Below are 7,680 nucleotides of genomic sequence, written 5' to 3'. Positions count from 1 at the left end.
AAGAGCAAATGTTGAGAGGTAATCATCTGCTAGTGATCTGATCAAATCTATTTCTAAAATAAACACCAGTCTAAGGCCCCTTTCACACCAGCAGACTGATCGGGTCCACCTGCCAGTTTTTCAGGCGGATCCAATCGAACCACCCATTGTCCTATCTGGGGCAGTGGATGCCAGCGGACATGTGTTGTGCTGACACCCGCCGGGCATCCGATCCGACAAAGTATGCTGAAAACAGCGGTACGTCCAGCGGATCGGATGACAATCGGATTAAAATGGACATGCAGTCCATTTCCATCCGACCACCCCATAGAGGAAAGAGGGCTGTGTCCATGTCCACTCTGCATAGTGAGTGGACAACGACCTGTCATCCGCATGCTCAGCAGGGATCATCAGAGAGATTCGCTTGGATGGATTCACTCCATGTGAAAGGGGCCTAAAGGAGGTCTATGTGAATATTAATTGAATCTAGGTTTTCCTAAATCTATGTTTCTAAAGCATATCCAAACACAAATTAACGTTTATGTGAACCCCAACAATGTTTTTTTCTTTGCTCCCTTTTGGTCTGTGGAACCATTAAAAGAATTTGTTTTATAAGTGCTGATCCTGACAGAAATACAGCAAGCTGATACCTTTCTGTGCTGTCTGCCTCTGCTACATTGTTATCAGTTAGCATTGTTCCTAGGTCTCACAGTAAACTATAGAACATAGAAGAGGCGAGGAGAAGATGTTCTGTAGTCCTAACACACTTTCTGTCCTAGGCTAAGAACACTGCTCCTCCACAGATGCACTACAGTGAGTGTTGTCACCTTAGGACGGGGAGTATTTTACTGTTCTGATCATCAGGTAAAAATAAAAGTAAAAAAAACCTGAAAAAAAGATAACCAATGCAGCGACCATATGTAAGGACTAGTAAGCTTGGTTTTAGATATACTTTAATACACAGTATATGCAGATCGATAAGGTGTTCTGTAGTCCTAACACACTTTCTGTGCTAGCTTGAGAAAGGGATCATGCCCCAAAACACATAACCATGCCCATTTACATCACATGATATCATCACGGCATCTTGTGGGCCTGCAACACTTTCTTGCTATCCATGGTGGTTCTCATCCAGTTTGCTGCTTCTGCTGGCTCTTCCTGGTGTTTCCCTGGTTAACTTCCTGGTTCCAAGCACCTTACATCATATCCACCCAGAGGGGCTTGCTCCCCATTGACCACTTAGAAGGTCGCCACCTGCTGAAGACTTATCATTTTTTAATATCTTGTAAATGCGATTGCCTATTTATAGTTTCATTTCACAAATATGTTTTAATAAATGCTACACTAAGGTAGTGGTGCTTTTCTCTCTTATTTTTGTTTTTACATGGCTTGACAACATCATAGATACTGTCACCCTAGGACAGGAAGTATGTTATTAGCACAATCATCAGGTGAAGATAAAGGGAAAATGCCTGGAAAAAAATGCAGCCATCACATCTAAAGATTAGTAAGCTGAAATATCATAAATGTATGAGCTCCGCAAGAGGCATCTTTGTGTCTGCGAGATGCCAATCTGAACTCATTATGGTTTAACTTGTCTGTGAGATCAATCTATTTATGGATTCAGTGCCTCCTACCTCAATCTTTCGCAGGTTTTTATTGTCGCCTGCGTTACCCTAGATGAGATCTTCCCTTACTTTCCGTACTTTCAGCAACAAACATTCTAGAAAAACGTTATATTCTTTCCCAACCCTCTCTATCCAAAAACATGTTTAGGCTGCAATTGGGCTCTATATTTGCCCCTTACTATATCAAGAATGCATACAAAAAGTAGACCTTGTCTTCTTCAAAACAAGAGGTATCTTGGCTTCCTTGAAGTGTACCACACTTGGCTTGGTGACTCTCCATGGACACTGATTATGTGGGTACAGCAGCAGTGATCTTGATATTCTTATGATTTTTTTTTTTAACTACGCTTACTAAACATTTATGAACATAAACCTGTGTTTAAGAAATATGGAGGTTACTACTGCTAATCTCTTCTTCTGAAAATACTGGTTGACTGGCTGTCATGCTGATCCAAGAGTTCTGAAATCACTCTAAATGTACTTGTTGCATGTTTGCTCAAATTCAGTAACTCAGACACTATTAAAGGCAGTGGTGGGCAGGTAAATAGCATTCTTAGAAAGATAAAGGAAAAGAGGGTGCACAAGCCTTGTGCATTATCCCAAGTAAATTTATTTTGTATAAAAAAAGATAAAAACTACTCACAAGCATGTGAAAATAAATACGCATAAACAGGCTTCCATCCCATGGTTAAACAGTCCTGGGACCTGTACTGTTGAGGTCATAAGGGAGACCATGTAGTGGGTCTTCCTCAGGGGCTCGGAGGAAGAAGGTTTATCTTCTAAATGTGTTGGCCAGCTGGGACCCCTAATTGGTCTCCCCAATGATCTGGAGAGTATAGGTCCTAGGACTGTTTAACCACAGGATGGAAGCCCGTTTATGCGTATTTATTTTCACATGCTTGTGAGTAGTTTTTATCTTTTTTTATACAAAATAAATTTACTTGGGATAATGCACACAGCTGGTGTGCCCTCTTTTCCTTTATCCTTCTAGTGCAATAAGGGCATCCCTGGTCCTAGGGGGCAGCAAAGCCAGGAAACATTATCCATTGAGGAGTGGACTATTATTCATTATTGAGCTAGCCACTATACTCATGTGCAGGAGAATTTGTTTGTTTTTCTGCTGTATAACTAGCATTCTTAGTAGGAGGTCAGAAATGGATGCCCCCATGTTTCTCTCCGTATAGATTTCCTTTAACAGTGGTGGGCCTACTGTAGTAGTAGGTCCTAAGCAAAGGTTTTCTTAATTGTTTATCAAAATAGATCACTTCTGATGTCTTAAGCTAGAACATGGACTTACAGTATCTGTTATGCTTGTTGAAGTGGTACTAGGTTTAAAGCTGAACTCTGGGAAAACTAACAGTCCCCTTTGCAGCAGGGCTGCGTCCACAATGCAAGGGTTAACTGCTTGTTTATGTCTGGGGGACCAGGTACAGCAGTTTCACCAACTGATCCTTTGTTCCCACAGGTTCCTCTGCTCTGCTCTGGTCCTTGCAACCTGTTCTCCCCTATGCTCTGGCAGTTAAGGTCCTCTGACATCATCAAGAGTGATGCAGTGTCCATACCCATAGACAGAAATAAGCAGTTAACCCTTGCAGTGTGGGTGACTTGCAAGGCGGACTTTTAGTTTTCCCACAGTTGGGCTTTAAAGTGCAGTTACTTTGAGGTGCCTGCACATATCTGCAGTAACTCTTATGCCGCGTACACACAGTCGGATTTTCCGACAGGAAATGTTCGATAGGAGCTTTTTGTCGGAAATTCTGACCATGTGTAGGCTCCGTCGGACATTTTCCGTCGCAATTTCGACAAACAAAAATTTGAGATCTGGATCTCAAATTTCCCGACAACAAAATCCGTTGTCATAAATTCTGATCGTGTGTACACAATTCCGACGCACAAAGTTCCACGCATGCTCAGAATCAAGCAAAAGAGCCACACTGGCTATTGAACTTCATTTTTCTCGTTGCTCGTCGTACGTGTTGTACGTCACCGTGTTCTTGACGTTCGGAATTTTCGACAAGATTTGTATGACTGTGTAAGACAAGCTGGAGCCAATATCCGTCGGAAAAAAAACATGGATTTTGTTAACGGAATGTGTGATCGTGTGTACGCGGCATAATTCGCATCTGTTAAAGCCAAATGCCATCCGTTCTGAATACACTCTATTGCGGTAATGGAGCTAGCTATCCCTCCTGTGTCACACATATTCCTATATAGTATGTCAAGGAGGCAACTAATCATAGTGATGGGCCAAAAGTAAACAGGACAAGCAGGCTCCCTCCTCCATTTTACTTTTTTTTAACCACTTAAGCCCCGGACCATTTGTCTGGCTAAAGACCAGAGCACTTTTTGTGATTCGGCACTGCGTCGCTTTAACTGACAATTGCACGGTTGTGCTACGTGGCTCCCAAACAAAATTGACGTCCTTTTTTCCCCACAAATATAGCTTTCTTTTAGTGGTATTTGATCACCTCTGTGGTTTTTATTTTTTGCGCTATAAACAAAAAAAGAGCGACAATTTTGAAAAAAAAGCAATATTTTTTACTTTTTTACTTTAACTATCCCCAAAAAATATATAAAAACATTTTTTTTTTCCTCAGTTTAGGCCGATACGTATTCTTCTACATATTTTTGGTAAAAAAAAAATTGCAATAAGCGTTTATTGATTTGTTTGCGCAAAAGATATAGCGTCTACAATATAGGGGATAGTTTTATGGCATTTTTATTAATAATTTTTTTTTTACTAGTAATGGCAGTGATCAGCGATTTTTATCATGACTTCAACATTATGGCGGACAGATCGGACACTTTTGGCGCTATTTTGGGACCATTCACATTTATACAGCAATCAGTGCGATTAAAAATTGATGTAATTTTGATTTGTTTTTTTTCAATTGTAAATGTGACTGGCAGTGAAGGGGTTAACCAGGAGGGGGCACTGGTTAAGTGTGTCCTAGGGATGTGTTCTAACTGTGGGGGGGGTGGGCTATGTGTGACATGACACAGATTACAGGGAGCTGTGATCAGTGTCAGTGTCACTAGGCAGAGCGGGGAAATGCTTGTTTACATGAGCATTTTTCCATTATTCCTCTCCATGAGATGATCGCAGGTATCCCCACGGACATTGAGTCCGTGGGACCCGCGATCACACTCACGGAGCTCGCGGCAGGTGGCGCTCACGTGACCACACGGCAGCGAATTTAAAGGGACGTACCTGTACGCCCATTTGCCTGTCCGTGCCATTCTGTCGACCTATATGTACATGCGGCGGTCGGCAAGTGGTTAAATAACAGAGTCAAGTTAAAGCAGAATTTCACCCTAAAGGTGAAGTCCTGCCTTATCACTTTATGCCCTCCCCCTTATGTTCTTGGCACATTTTTTGGTGGGGGGGGGGGCGAGCACCTGGTTTTGACAGGTACCCACCCTCCCCGCAATTTTCTGGGACACGTCACAGGTCTCAGAAGTCTGCGGGACCATTCACAGAGGGAAGCTGGCTGTGAAGCTGCAAAGAATCATGGCCAGCTGCCTACAGTAAACATGCTAGCGCCAGGGACTCAAAGACCAATGAAGAAGCGGTTCGGGAGAGCATGGCACTGGACCCCTGGACAGGTGAGTGTCCTTTTATTAAAAGACAGCAGCTACGTATTTGTAGCTGCTAACTTTTACTTTTTGCAGGGCTTTTTTTCTCAGGGAATAGGGGCAGGAACTCAACTACGACTCCCTACAAACCTCCTTCCCGCCACACACACCCTCCAAAGTGCATGAAATAGTGGATGTAACCAAATTTCAGCGGGAGAGTTGTAAAGGGGCATTAAACACCATAAGTGCATTACGTACTGATTGAAGAGTTCGGGGGGTTACACACAGAGTGCAGAGTTCAGGGGTGAGCTATGTACAGAGTGCAGAGTTCATGGGTTTGCTACACACAAAATGTAGAGTTCAGCCCTCTTCCACAACTGTTTACCTCTGTATTCCCCCATCCACATCTCACTTTCACCTCCTTCTGCTACAACCTCTGCGTAAACCCCCACCCCACCCCACCCCCGCCCCATATTCCCCTCTTCGATTAGAGCTTTGCCATTTTCCACACTTCTCTAGTACCTCCCCACACACTTTAGGTGGCTCTGCCTCTATCACTTACAGTGAGATCAACTAGCGGGGATGTCCACATCTACCCAGATAGCAAGCATAACTTGCCACAAATTTGTGGCAGTGTTGGATTGTAGGTCTTGTTAACTTGCTGCACATTTTCACTGGCAATTTGTACACTTGTAGATCACTTGAAGCACAAGTTCTAGTTGCCACTTTTATAATTTGTAGCAAATTTGCCTGGCAAGTTCTCTAGCAAGAGCAAAGTTGCAGTGGTGAGTCTACAGCAAGAACTCTGTAAGTCACAGTGACCCCTGTGGGTCATTGCACCACATAAGGCTGCACTACATAACTGAACCAGAACTTGTAGCAGACTTGCTGAATGTTTTCAAAGAAAGTTGATCTGGAGTCATGCAAGGCAGACTTGCTGCAAATGTGCAACAAATTTGTGAAGCCTGGCAAGTCTAGCAATAGCTTAGCAAGTCATTTTCGAACTTGCAGCTCAATTGCTTGCTGTCAGGAACCATGAATCGGATGGAGACAGAAAATGCAGTAAAAATCACCTTTGGTGTTGTTGCCTTATGAGGAGTTTATGAGTAATATCCATTAGCAACTGAGAATATCTGTATATAGATGTAAGGGAGAAAATATTAGGTTATAGTACAAGAAGACAAAGTATAATCATTACAATACAAATGGTAATACCACTAGAGAGGACATGGAATATAAGAACTTATTGATTCATAATGCCCATCCAGCTATTCGCATAAAATGTGAGCATTTGATAGATCCAAGAAAACACAGCTATGAGGAGGTCATTGGATTAATACATAGATCATTCCATGCCATTCAAGCATATAAACAGCACAGGCTTAAGGAAAGAGAAGAGAAACAGCTGTTTAGGAAGGTGGCTGCATTACAATGCTGGACTACCACCATAGAAGGCCCCCACGCCCCTGGAGAATCAAATCCTCCATACAACCCTAATTGGGACAAAAGTTTACAAGGGAGGGGTAGGGGATATAGGGGGAAGTCAGGTTACAGAGGCAGAGGCAGAGGAAGAGGAAACTCTTATAGCCACCCATCAGAGGGCAAGCATGTCAGTGGGACACAAAGAGCTCCTACTTATGCAGAGTTGCGACAACAATTACAGGCCTTTCAAGGAGGCCCTGGAAAGGAAGTACAGGTAGCTTCTCAGACAGAGGCTGACCGTCGTCAATGGTGACAACCACAAGGCCCCAAAATTTTAGCACCTATTTCTCTGGATAGGTGTGGGCGCCCTGTAGTCTCAGAATTGATTAGGGGCCGTCAATGTACTGTGCTTCTAGATACGGGTGCGGCCATTTCAATTATTCATGACAAAGATCCCTTAAACTCAACACTATCTTCAGGAAAGCCGTTGAATCTCCAGAGCTTTGCTGGACATAATGTTGAGTCTGCCTTGTCCAAGCCACTGACAATCCAAATTGGTGAGTTATCCCTAAAACAGCCAGTAGCATTAATGTGTTTGCCAAATGAAACCAGCCTCCTGGGTTCAGACTTCTTAATTCCCAATGGATGTATGTTAGATCTGACCAACCTTTTACTATTGCAAGGGGCTCCGACTGATCAGGGTAGCACCATAGTGATACCTGATTCTCACACAATTGCAGCCATCAAACTCAATGATTCAAAATATAACATACTGGAGATCATTAAAGATCACCCAGAACATCAGCTTCTACAGCCGGTGATAGAAAGACAGCAGGGATGCTTTGCAACACATAAACATGACTGTGGAAAGGTAAATACAGTGATACACATCAATGGGCCAGACCCACCTCCGCAAAAACAATACCCCTTTCCACAGGAAGCTATCAGCTACATACAGGAAACCATAGATTCACTGCTTGACCAAAAGGTCATCAGGCCATGTGTATCCACAACAAATGCGCCAATATGGCCAATTCGCAAAAGTACTGACAATTCGTGGAGATTAACAATTGAT

Source organism: Aquarana catesbeiana, linkage group LG08, assembly GCF_042186555.1.
Source record: "Aquarana catesbeiana isolate 2022-GZ linkage group LG08, ASM4218655v1, whole genome shotgun sequence".
In the NCBI taxonomy this organism is placed as follows: Eukaryota; Metazoa; Chordata; class Amphibia; order Anura; family Ranidae; genus Aquarana; species Aquarana catesbeiana.
This window is presented reverse-complemented; position numbering follows the sequence as displayed.